We start from the raw sequence: 13,161 nt of genomic DNA on the forward strand, positions 1-13,161 counted from the left end.
CATGTGGTAGTCTGCAGCCCTCCCCAGATCGGCAGAGGGGGTGCAGCAGCAACTGGAACAGCTTGGACGAGTACGGTAATTGGCCGATACAATTGGGGAGAAAAAGTTTTCAGAAAATGAACTTTATTCTATTCATAACATTGTCCATGTCAACACTGCCAGATCCAACCAAAAACAAAAAAAAAAGTTTTTTAAATTTTAATTTGTTAAGTCCAACAAATGTTTAAGTCCTCAAGTATCCACTCAGATACTGTGCAAAAACCCACTCTTGTCCATTTGTGTAGTCCATTCCAGTATGCAGATTTGTCTGTAGCAAATTCTGTCTAAAATGGCAGACTTGAACTCCTGAGTGGTATTTCCATTTCCATCCCTCTGAGAAGTCAACACGTAAGCGGACTGTATTTTCATCACATATTTGAACTGAATTCCTGTATACCCGGGACTGGTTTCTCACTAAGCACACATGTGTTGTGGTTTCAGTTTTGAGGTTTTCCTCATACAACTGGATGGACACAGACAGACTACCACTGTGCTTCAAAAAATTTGTGTTAGTGAATCTGCTGTTCCCTATTTGCTGCTCAACATGTCTCCATTGCTTCCATTCGACAGGGGCTCTGTCTTGTTCCGTGGTCAGAACTGTGCATTTATTCACACATCTTGAGCAGGTCTGAAGAAGGCATAACTCACTTGCAGGAGAGCAACACCCCAGATCAAAGCTCTCTTCCAATACTGTAGTCTTCATGACACCACATTCTTGAAGGACTTCAAGCATCAGACCAGGATTTTCATGATACTGACACAAACAGGTCTTTCGATCAAAGGCTTTTGGTGGTGTGATGTAGAATGGCTGCAGAGCACAGAATGATGAACAACTGAGTCTCACAGTTGGGTAGGTTGACCATAGTGTCGGTAAGGATCATTCTCTGCTGTTTGACCTTCATTCGTGTGACCATGTCACTTTTGTCTGTTTTTTTTCATCCCCGCCCCCTTTTTCTCCCCAATCGTACCCAGCCCATTACCCCACTCTTCCAAGCTTTCCCGGTTGCTGCTGAATCCCCTCTGCCGATCCGGGGAGGGCTGCAGACTACTGTGTTACTTTCTATGGGGTGGTTGGATTTGAGTTGTGTTTAATCAGAGATTTTTGTTTAGTTTAAGTAGAAACTTTTGAAAGTTATTTCTTTTACATCTAGTTAAATTGTAACATTGTTTGAATTGTTAGTTACATAAGTGAATCTGAGTATTGATAATAATAATGAGATTTATTCCAGTTCCGATTGTATGTGATTTCTGTGTGCTTGATAAGGACTTTTATTGCGAAATTCTATTGGCGAGAAATGCGTGCATCCGGGGTCTCAGTTAGGGAGCTGCTGTGATTGGCTGATTTACGTTCTGGGGGTGACGTCAAGAAAGTTAATACAGCTTCAGAGCGGGGACTCTTTAGTATGACGGGACGAGGACGGACTGGTGAGTGATTGCAAGAGTGAGTGAGTTATATTGTGTGTTAGCTTTGAGTTGAGGGTACTTGAATGATGTATGTTTGTATTTTGTGTGTTTTCTTTTTCAAGGTTCGTAACCTGTTGGTTAAAAATAAAGAAATTTTCGACCATTGAGTGACGTCCTGTTCATCCTCACCTCAGCTGCGGGGCTTGTTTGAGAGTTAGCAGCACAGTTACGAACCACCACGACGGCAGAAGAGTTGCTGAACCGTCACCTGGAAGAGAAAGGTTGTGGTATCCATGTTGTTGGTGTAAACGTAATAAACCCGCACATAAGGCCAATAGGGTCAGCGAAGAGGTGGTGAAATTTCCCTGTCAACAACGTACCTGTTTGTAGCTAGCATGCTAGCTCAGGTCCGTGTAGCTAACTAAAGTAAGGGCTCAGCTAGCAGTTTAGGAAGCTAACGCTGCTAGCTAAAGTAAGCACAGCTAGTAGGCTATGAAGCTAGTGTGCTAGCTAGCACTTATGAGCGTTAGCAAGGGAAAGCTAACGTGAGTTAGCATCGGAAGCTAACGTAATTACCATAACAAAAGCTGACGTGAGCTAGCAAGGAAAGCTAGCCCAGCCAGTAGAATAGGAGCTGGTTAACTAAACAGCTACCTGCTGATGCCAGTGATCACATTTAGCAGCCGTCTAAATTAATGGCCTAAGCTTTAGCTTAGGTTTGAGCGTACCTGGGTAGCAAGCCGGCGGGGGAAGGGGAGACCTTCCCCACTTTATTTATTTGTGTTGTTTTCTATTTTGGGCGGTATCCCCGGGGGGACCCCTGGTGAGCCCGGTAACGCCGCTGAAGACTAGTCAGGCTGAGCTAGTCAGGGCAGAAGATTCTGAGCTAGTGTAGGCAGCTAGAGAGGGCGAAAGACTTGAGTTAGAAAAGGAGATACAGGTACGCTCAGGGCTTAGCATCCAAGGTAAATCAATAAAAATGGAATCACTAAAGAAAGAGAGGACCAAAGTGAAGACGGCGTTCACGAAAAGAGCCAACTACATCCTTAGAATGGCAACAACCATGGTTCGAGATGAGCTGAAAGTTGAGTGGAAATCATTTTCTGATGATGCAAAAAGGGTTCTTTCTGCAAATGATGACTATGAGGCTGGCTTGCTAGCTGAAGCGAACGATGACGCGGAGGCACTGGATGGGCAGCTCAAAGCAGACATAGAGAGAGTAACCAGAGAGTGTGAGCTCAAAGTTGAAGAGGTGAGACGGGCAGTCAAGTCCAGCCTTTGGTCGAGATATGCGGAGACCGAGCTAATATCTGCCATTGGACGGGCAGAAAGAAGCTATGAAAGCGCTGAAGGAGTCAGCCTGAAAGGAGTAACCTACAGCAACGGTAAGGAGCAAAACGCACTCTTGGAAGGTCTCATCGCCAAGGCAGAAAATCTGCTGGCTGTCTGGGAAGAGTGGATCCCTGAAGGTGTTACGTGCAACATGAGTAAGCGGCTTCGGGTGCTGGAGGACAAGAGAAACGAGCTCTGGATCAGGTGGTTGGCAGAAGTCGGCAGGGCCAGGAAAAAGGAGGCCGATGAGATCGCTGAGACTGAGAAGAGAGCCGCTGAGGCCAGGCTAAAGGCTGCCGAAGTTAGCGCCGAGTCTGAGGAGAGGGCTGCGGAGGCCAGGAAAAAGGCTGCTGAAGCTCAGCAAAGGATGGCAGAAGCTGCCGAAGAAGAGCGTGCTGAGCTAGCTAAGGCTCAGCGGAAAGCATGGGAGGAAGCACATAGCGCCAGTATGGCAAGCCTGGGAGCGGGAGGTGCGCAAGCAGCAGCCAAACCGAGAGTGCGCCTCCAACCAACAAGACTACCGACGTTCAGCGGTTGCATGAGAGACTTCCACCGATGGCAAAGAGACTGGGAAAGTCTGCAGAGGCAGGGAGATCCGTCAGAGTCACCGGAAGTGAAAAAATTCCAGCTCCTAGACAGCGTGGAAGAAAAAATCGCCAAAGACCTCAGACTTTCGAGCTATGATACTGCAGGAGAAATGTTCAGGGTCCTAGAGAACCGGTTTGGGAACAAGACTACCATCGCGATTCAGATAATCAGGGAGTTGAAGAAGTTTCCAGCGGTGAAAGGAAACCAACCAAGAAAGACAATTGATCTGATTCAAGCTGTGGAGAAGGCCCTGACCGATCTGACGGATCTCGGAAATACTGATGCCATAAAGAATCCGCTGGCAATGGAAACTATAGAGAGCAAACTACCTGACAGTGTGAAGATGGACTGGCTCAAATTCGAAACCAAACCCGAGAACGGTGTCACCGCTGATGGTCGCTTTAATGCTCTCTTAAAGTTCCTAAAGGATCAAGAAGCGGTTTTCGAAAGGCTGGAGCAGTTAAGAGTGTCAGAAGGGCCTGAGAAATCGAGCAAACCGGAAAGGAGGGCGTTCACAAGGGCCACAGGAAGGAATTTGGCAAAAGAGGAGTGCAGCGTGTGTGGAGATGAGAAACACGGAGGCAGGATCTTCTTCTGCGAGAAGTTCAAAGGGCTCAGCCTAGCCGAAAAGAAAGACGTCATCGAAAGGAATGGAGCCTGCAGGAGATGCTTGGCATCCCATGGTGCGGATGGAGAATGTAGTAACAGGTTCCTCTGCAAGAAGAAGTGCTGCCAGAAAAGAGACAGCTCAGACCACCACTACCTCTTGTGCTCCGTGGAAGGAGGGCACAAAAGTGATGAGAAAAAGAGGGAAGAGCAAGAAGGGGGAAAGAGAGACACAAAGGCAGGAAGGCTCTCAAAAGAACAAGAGAAGGCCCTAGCTGATGTCTCCCCTGAAGAAGCGGAAAGGGTAATAAGGGCATTTACCAACAAGACAACAGCGTCAATGAGAGCGAGCACAAACGGTGATGGTCTCCTTGAAGAAAGGGGTTTGACAGAGCATCCAGTGCTTATGATGATCATGGAGGTCACAACCAATGGAGGACAAACTATTGGGACCCTGATGGACCTTGCGTCTGACACTAATTACATTACCCACCAAGCCGCCAACAGACTCCGACTGAAAGGAGAGAAGGTAATGCTGGTCGTGCATGGAGTTGGTGGAATGAAAGTAAGAGTCCAGACAAAAAGGTACTTGCTCAAAGTCAGAATGTGGACTTCAGAGAATGAGTGGAGTCCCCACCAGATCGTCTGTTATGGACTGGACGAGATCGCACAAGCAGACCATGTCGTTAGCCCGCGGCAGCTCAAGAAGTTCTTCCCGGAGGTCAAGACAGAGGAACTGGTCAGGCCAAAGAAAATCGAACTCTTAATCAGCCACCGAGAGGGTAGGCTTGCTCCGCAGCGGATGAAGACAGTGGGAGACCTGGTGTTGTGGGACGGCCCACTGGGCAAGACTGTGGGGGGAGTGCACCCTGATCTGTTCGAAGAGGTGAAGGTATCCATTCACAACTCAAAGACACATTTTGCATGCTCAATGAGAGCAAAAGTGATCAAGGTCGAAGAGATTTCCAGAGAGCCAAATAGCTCCAGAGAGGAAACGCTGGGCCTGGAGCAAGAGAGTGGTGAGGAGATCAGGCACATGGCCACAACCAGCAAGGAAGTTCTTGAGTGGTGGAAATGGGACAGCATCGGAGCTGCCTGTGAGCCGAAGTGTGGAGGATGCCGGTGCGGCAAATGCCAGCCAGGGGGGAAGGAAATGACTCTAGCTGAAGGGAAGGAACTAGAAAAGATCAAGGAAGGCCTGACCTATGTGGCTACTGACGACCACAGTGATTCGCCGCACTGGAACGCAGGATACCCCTGGACTGAAGACCCGGCTTCACTTCCAAATGACAGAAAAGTGGTGGAAGCAACATTCTTGAGAACCGAAAAGCGCCTCATGAAGGACCCATTGTGGAGAGCTGCTTACGCAGCCCAAGTACACGAGATGGTGGAAAGAGGAGCAGCCATCGAGTTAAAGAAGGACACAATCAACAGTTGGAGAGGGCCAGTTTGGTACGTAAGTCACCTAATCGCACCGAACCCTCACTCTGTCACCACGCCAGTGCGGCTCGTCTGGAACAGTAGCCAAGAGTTCAAAGGGACGAGCATGAACAACATCCTGCTGAAGGGTCCGGATGTGCTAAACCCAATCCGGGAGGTTCTGCTCAGGTTCAGAGCAGGAGAGCATGCGGCCATAGGAGACATCAAGAAAATGTACAATTCTGTGTGGCTGAACGAAAGAGAGGTTCACCTTCATCAGTTCCTCTGGAGGGACTCACTCGAGGAAGAGATCAGAGACTTCACTATCACTCGGGTCAATATTGGAGACAGGCCAGCGGGATGCATAGCGCAGTTGGCCATGAGGGAAACCGCGAGACTGCCCAGGTTCTCTCACATGAGCGACGAGAGAAGAGTGCTTGAAGAGGAAAGCTATGTGGACGACATCTTCACGTCCCACAATGACCCAGGGAAGCTGGACAAGATCACCAGAGGAGTGCAGGAGATACTCTGGGCCGGAGGCTTCTCGCTCAAACCGTGGGTTCGGTCCGGTCAAAGTGGGAGGTGCGAGGGTAGTCAGGTTGGGCAACTTGTTAAAAGCCCAAGTCCAGAGTTCGGAACCCTGGTGTTGCCCAACCAGCTAGGGCAGGAAGACAACAAGGCTCTTGGTGTCGGATACTACGTGGACAGCAACAGACTCTTCCTGATGGTTTCAATCAACTTCTCCAAAAGAAAGCAGAAGATGAGGACGGGGGTCGACCTCTCATAGAAGGAGATCAAGGAGAAAACGCTAAACCCTCAGACCAGACGGGAGCTCCTAAGCCAGGTAGCAGGGCTCTACGATCCTGTTGGTGTAGCTACCCCGGCCAAAGCGAGAGGGGCCATCTTGGTAAGGAGAGCCTTCCAGGAGACTGGGGGAGGAGACTCCAAGAAAGACACGTGGAACAGTCCCCTTCTGACAGACCTCTGGGCAGATGCCATCAAGCTTTTTGAAGAGTATGTGCGGCTTCGTCAAATCAGTTTCGAAAGGAGCCTTACTCTTCCTGGATGGAGGGGGAGGCCATGGGGCATCACGTTTTCAGATGGGAGTGATGACGCCTTCGGAGCTGTTCTGTACCTGAGGTGGGAGACGTCTACAGAGGCGGACATCCGCCTCGTTGAGTCAAAGGCCAAGCTGGCGCCCCTTGACCAGAAGGGCGACGGGGTCAAAGCAGAGTTCTGCGGCGCCGTCTTCGCTGCCAGGCTGAGAGGGTTCTGGGAGAGGCAGGGTCGACTTGAGGTGGAGAGATGGTTCCACTTCGTAGACAGCCAGACTATCCTGGGAGCTATCCAGAGGGAGAGTTACGGGTATCAGACGTTATTCGCGAACAAGGTCGGGGAGTTTCAGAAGGCTGGTCCAGTAGCTGACTGGTGGTGGATCTCAGGAGATCTGAACGTCGCCGACCTCATCACCCGAGGAGGTCCTCTAGAAGACCTGGGTGAGGGCTCCATTTGGCAAAAGGGTCCTGAGTTCCAAGTGAGGCTGGTAGAAGAGTGTCCCATGAAGTCTGCGGCGGAGGTGGCGGCCAGCACCAGAGAGGCTGTGAGTAAGCTCCAGCGGAGGGCATTCACAGTGGCTTTCACTAGAGCCCAGTGGAAGAAGACGGCAAATCCTGTCCAGGGGCGTCTGGATGGGACTGACGAGGCTCCTGTGCACACGGTGAAGGAGGAAGAGTCGACCTCCGCTGAGATTGAAAACAAGGAGAGGCTCTGGGGCGCGGCTATCGTTGATCTTGTTGAGCCTGAAAAGTTCAGTAGCTTGGCCAAGCTCTGTGGGGTGATCGGTTGGGTTCGCCGAGCTGTTAAGAGACGGATGATTCACGGGAGAGCCATGGAGAGAGCAGAGTGGGAGGCTAAGCACTCGAGAGAGAAGGTGGGCAAGCCAGTTATCGATGTGGGGGAGGTCAGAGCTGCCTTTTGGGACCTATGCTTGGCAGCCCAAGAGGGGGTAGCTTTCCCTGAGTCTACATTGAACAGGCTTGTAGTCGTCAGAGAAGAGATGTCAGGACTACTGTTGTGCTATGGAAGGGTCCAGACCACAGGAGAGACAGGAGTGCCACTGGTTCCGTATGGAGCATGGATAAGCACCCTGCTGGCAGCGAGCGACCCTGTGATGCTGGCCGTGCCTCTTCGGGGGGACCTGGCTCCGGGTCGTTAAAGACTTAAAGAAGAAATTAAAGAGGTAACCGAAGAAACACCACCAAAGAGAAAGCAGTGATTATTAGTGTGGTCTCCTTAGGTCTAGAGTCCAGTAGACCAAGTGGGAGGTGTGTTACTTTCTATGGGGTGGTTGGATTTGAGTTGTGTTTAGTCAGAGATTTTTGTTTAGTTTAAGTAGAAACTTTTGAAAGTTATTTCTTTTACATCTAGTTAAATTGTAACATTGTTTGAATTGTTAGTTACATAAGTGAATCTGAGTATTGATAATAATAATGAGATTTATTCCAGTTCCGATTGTATGTGATTTCTGTGTGCTTGATAAGGACTTTTATTGCGAAATTCTATTGGCGAGAAATGCGTGCATCCGGGGTCTCAGTTAGGGAGCTGCTGTGATTGGCTGATTTACGTTCTGGGGGTGACGTCAAGAAAGTTAATACAGCTTCAGAGCGGGGACTCTTTAGTATGACGGGACGAGGACGGACTGGTGAGTGATTGCAAGAGTGAGTGAGTTATATTGTGTGTTAGCTTTGAGTTGAGGGTACTTGAATGATGTATGTTTGTATTTTGTGTGTTTTCTTTTTCAAGGTTCGTAACCTGTTGGTTAAAAATAAAGAAATTTTCGACCATTGAGTGACATCCTGTTCATCCTCGCCTCAGCTGCGGGGCTTGTTTGAGAGTTAGCAGCACAACTACCACATGCTTCCTTTGGTACATGTGGAGTCGCCAGCTGCCTCTTTTCACCTGACAGTGAGGAGTTTCTCCAGAGGGATGTAATGCGTTGGAGGATCCTGCTGTTCCCCCCGTTTCCGCTCCCCCCCAAACAGGTGCCCCGACTGACCAGAGGCGGCACTACTGCAGCGACCAGGACACATACCCACATCCGGTTTCCCACCCGCAGACACGGCCAACTGTGTATGTAGGGACGCCCGACCAAGTCAGAGGTAACACGGGAATTCAAACCACCGATCCCCATGTTAGTAGGCAATGGAATAGACAGCTACACTACCCGGATGCCCCACTTTTGTCTGGTGTCAGATGTGCAGAGATAACGACCAACTCCTTCCTGGGCAGTCTTGGTGACACTATCGAGGAATGTTGATTTCTTCTGTGTTGCGTGTTTCCTTTCTCTCACCAACTTATACGTCAACCCAAACTGTTGGATGTTATGAAGAAGGTGATACTTCTTTAGAATCCTGCCAGATAGTGTCAATGGTTGACCACAGGACTTGTGAGGTGTTTTACTTTTTGACCGGGTCCGTTTGTTCCTCTGAAGCTCTCTGGTGAGAACATTGTGGAAGAGAAGGGTTCTTTTAATCCAAGGCTTTTTAAGTTTACTTCCTTGCATGTGTTATTGGACATTATGTGTCCTTTATACACAGTTTAAAGACTTTATAAATGAGACCAAATAAGTGTATCTGGCAGTGTTAAAAGGCAATCTAATTTTCACTTCCTCTCATCAGTAAAATATATACATTAAATACTTGATAAATGAGACCAAATAAGTGCATTTAGGGGGAGTTAACAGGCTTGCCTTTTTTTCCTCATCAGTAAAACAGATTGAATCTAATATGAAAGGCTAGCGTGCAATGTTACAAATACAATTATCAGAACAATATGGACATCCAGTACTATCAAAAACATGCTTCTTGATCATGTCTATTATCAGAACAAGTAAGCTTGTAATTAAGTGCAGCTATTGTTATCAAACAGTCAAAAATCAATTTGTTAACCACATCAGATCTATTCCACATCAAATCTCATTAGGCCCGTTGTGTACTATTTACTTATCCCGAATATTATCTTTTTAGGCCTACTCCAAATATCCAATTGTGCATATTAATTTTACTTACACCTTGCTAATGTGATACGTGGGCCTGCTTGCTTTTTTGTATTGCATTCCAGTCCTGTGTACAAGAGGAGAGCGCAACGCACATATCGGGTGCAGTGCTAGTCTATTTCTGGCGGAAACCGTGAGTGTGGCGGAAATACCATCGAGCTCCCTCATGTGGTTTAAAGGTGTACTGCAGCTATTAATCTTAACACTAGCCCAGAAAGTTGAATCAGTTCATCTGGACACAACGTTTATTCGGAGAAACATTTCATCACTCATCTAAGTGACCTCTTCAGTTTCAACTGACTGCAGGTATCTCCACCCTTATAAACAATACAGTTGTATAACGACCGAAAACAACGATCGGTTTCATATGTAAATTGCCGTGTTCATCAACTAGAGTTACAATGGCCATGTGTACTATTTGCAGAGGATTGGGGAATAGCTGCAATCAAAGCATTGTAAGACAGTGACAGATGTACTCTTAGACACCCCCCCGGTTCGGGGATGGTTGTTCCCTCTTCACAAAGATGGCCTCTTTAGCTCCCCGTTCAAACCAGCGCTCCTCCCTATCAAGGATGTGAACATCCTAATCCTTGAAAGAGTGGCCACTGGCCTGTAGATGGGTGTAGACTGTGGAGTCCTGGCCTGTTGCATTAATTACACTACAACTACCTAAATTTTTGTAACGCTCAGCCTATATATAAAAAAAATCACCATATGCAATGTTTATTATACACTCACTGGCCACTTTATTAGGTACACCTTGCTAGTCACTTAAATTACCTTTCTTCCCCATTCTGATGCTCGGTTTGAACTGCAGCAGATCGTCTTGACCATGTCTACATGCCTAAATGCATTGAGTTGCTGCCATGTGATTGGCTGATTAGAAATTTGCGTTAACGAGCAGTTGGACAGGTGTGCCTAATAAAGTGGCCGGTGAGTGTATTAGTTAACATTGTCTTCTAAACTATCCTCATATTTATACATTTTAAGATGTTTTAACCATTTTTAGGCACTTTTAAATGTTGATTTCTTGTTGAGGACAAGTTGATTTCCAAGTACACAGCAGATAAAGATACCTCGGGGGAGGAATAGGGCTATGGGAGTAAACCTCTACAAAAAAATCAGCATCCACAGTGCTGTTGTTATTTGTTTTTCTTGCCCTTTTGTATTTGTTTTTCTTGCCCTTTTGTATATGGTTATGTCAGAGTACTGCTGGCGTCGTGTGTGGCTGCCGCTTCTCCCTCTCGTAGCTCCCCCCTTCCCATCCACCCCCGTATGTTTGTGCTATGTTTATCTGTTGTCTTGTTTCACCCCGTTTATTGTAAAGTGACTTTTGAGTGTTAGAACAGCGCTATATAAGATTTTTTTTATTAATATTATCATATGTAAAGAAATTAGGGTTATGCGTTCAAATAAACATTTAAAAAATGTTATTTGCACCCACAGTGCTTTTAACATGCAATTTTTTACATACATTTATCATTATAAAGGTCTCGATTCTTAACATAAATAAGTTTTCTCTGTAGGACGTGCCTGCCCCCCCCCGGTCTCAAGAATGGGTGATTTATTGACAGAGGATGTATCAGATAAGAGGTCTAAAAGGCGTTCAAAAAGGCGTGGACAGACAGCTGGCACATAACTTCAAACATCCTATGAAGCAGACAACGGAAACAGTTAATCCTTTGGCTTTGGAGAACTGAGGCAAAGGAGGTCCTAGAAACAAACACAACACACTTTGGATTTGGAGAAGTGAGGCAAAGGAACTCCTAGAAAACACGTGCATGTACGCACGCACACGCAGACGCACGCGCACGCACACACACACACACATACACGGTGCATTACTGTTCAAAAACAGGCTACAATAACTTGTTAATTTCTTCTACCTGAACGGCTGTCCAGTAATCTTGATGGTGGTCAGCGTAAAAGCATGTTTGTGTGTGAAGGCGCCCATCAAACTTGCATTAGGAGCTGGTATGTAGGTAGAAAATGCCTGCTAGGATGAGATGAGCGTGACTTGCTACCGAATTGGATCCAATTCATTATATAAGGCTCTTAATCATATGCCAAAAAGACCCAAACAAAACGTTCAACTGGTTTAGTCAATGTTCAAAAAACACATCGGCTTTCATAACAGAAGCCCCTTCAAAGTGCTATCGGCAGACTTCCAATGGATAAAGCTGTTTTGTTCTTCACTGACAGGGGCGGCAAAGTTTCAAAGACCTGGTCTGCAGGTGAGCCAGGGAAATGAGAGAAAACAGTTATTAACAAGGACTGTATGGGAGTCTAATGTGAGTTTATGCTGTAGGCATAAAGACAGAAAGAAAACAAAGTGTGGTGCAACGGTCCTTTTGTGCTCTCCAGGTGGGGTTAAGCCACAGAGTAAATGACATCAGAACATGCAAACACATGCACACAGGCGTGCACACAAAACACTCTTTAGCCAGTCAGGTGAACACAGTAATCAGCGGTTACAATATGACAACATCTGACAGACTGTCAAGGCATCAAACAGCTGTGGACACAAAAGTGGATTCCTCCACACCACCTGCACTGTGTCCAGAAGACACTGAGTGACAGAGGGGCCCTTGTCCACACCCAAATATAAGGGCAGGTATCCCAGGCAGGTGAAAAATGACGAGGGGGGGGGGAATACATGGTCTAACATGTGCAGGACCAAACTCAAATAGGGTTATGCAACAGACAGATTGAGAATACTGCCAAGTAACTGTACATGAGGCAGACAGTTTCAAGTCAAGCTCCAACTTAGACAAGCATTTTAAAAATTACAGAAATTACTGAGTATCCCCTGCCCCCAAACACAGAACAACTGTGGTAGAAACAGCATAACAACCTACATGGCAAAATAGTTTCTCAAAGTGAATTATCCTGCAAATTCTGGTTTGAATTACAAGAACCAGCCAATAGCTGAACTCTGGAAACGGAAACAAAAACGTGCCAAATCCTGGATGTACACCCACCTTTTTTTTCTTCTGTTGTGTTAGATACTTTTCCCATGATGTTTTGTTTTTTTAGAGCTTGCACAACATTATGTAAGTATTTAGTACTTAAGATCTATGAATTGTTGAAATATCAATATACAAATTGAGATGTAAAGTTTGCCTGTGCCATACTGCTTCTGGAAGTACTTGATAAAAATAAGTGTTTCAAACCAATTAAAGTGATACAAGAGTAAAACTTAAGCATGCTCTTTAACTGTCAACGCGGTGCCAGGGAAGGTGGAGGGGGATGTCTGTACGATCAAAGAACATTCGAGCACCTAAATACCACCATGGGCTCACTTAACACTGGCACCAGCACATTTAAATGGTAATGTCTGCCTTCAAGGGTTTGTACCCAGTGGCAGGATGCCAGGCCCGAAGCAAAACTACCCTACAGATTAATCCTTCCCATTTACTGAGAGAAATTATCACAGGACTTTTACCATCTGCTAGATTAAAAAATAAAAAATTTAAAAAACACATCATCCCTTTATTTAAAGAAAACGTATCAACCGTGCTTGGTACATCACGCTACCTATTAGTCAAGTGGCATTACACAACCATGATTCGGGGGGTATGAGGTGTCATCGAGGCATGGTAAAGTCTTTGGCTCATGTTGGTAGCCATCTTGTTTTCAGGCCTACACTTTCCCCCGAAAGCTTCTTGCCACGGATAAAATTAGCATGCAGCGTTGTCTCGCGGGCTTCACTATAAACA

The 13,161-nt window shown here is 46.7% G+C and overlaps 1 protein-coding gene across 1 annotated transcript in view; it reads right to left on the reverse strand.

Annotated features, from left to right (window-relative positions):
* Positions 1-13,161, reverse strand: part of LOC130127701 (protoheme IX farnesyltransferase, mitochondrial) — a 54,237-nt gene that overhangs the window by 23,736 nt on the left and 17,340 nt on the right. The window lies entirely within an intron of this gene.

This window comes from Lampris incognitus, chromosome 17 (assembly GCF_029633865.1).
Source record: "Lampris incognitus isolate fLamInc1 chromosome 17, fLamInc1.hap2, whole genome shotgun sequence".
Classification (NCBI taxonomy): domain Eukaryota; kingdom Metazoa; phylum Chordata; class Actinopteri; order Lampriformes; family Lampridae; genus Lampris; species Lampris incognitus.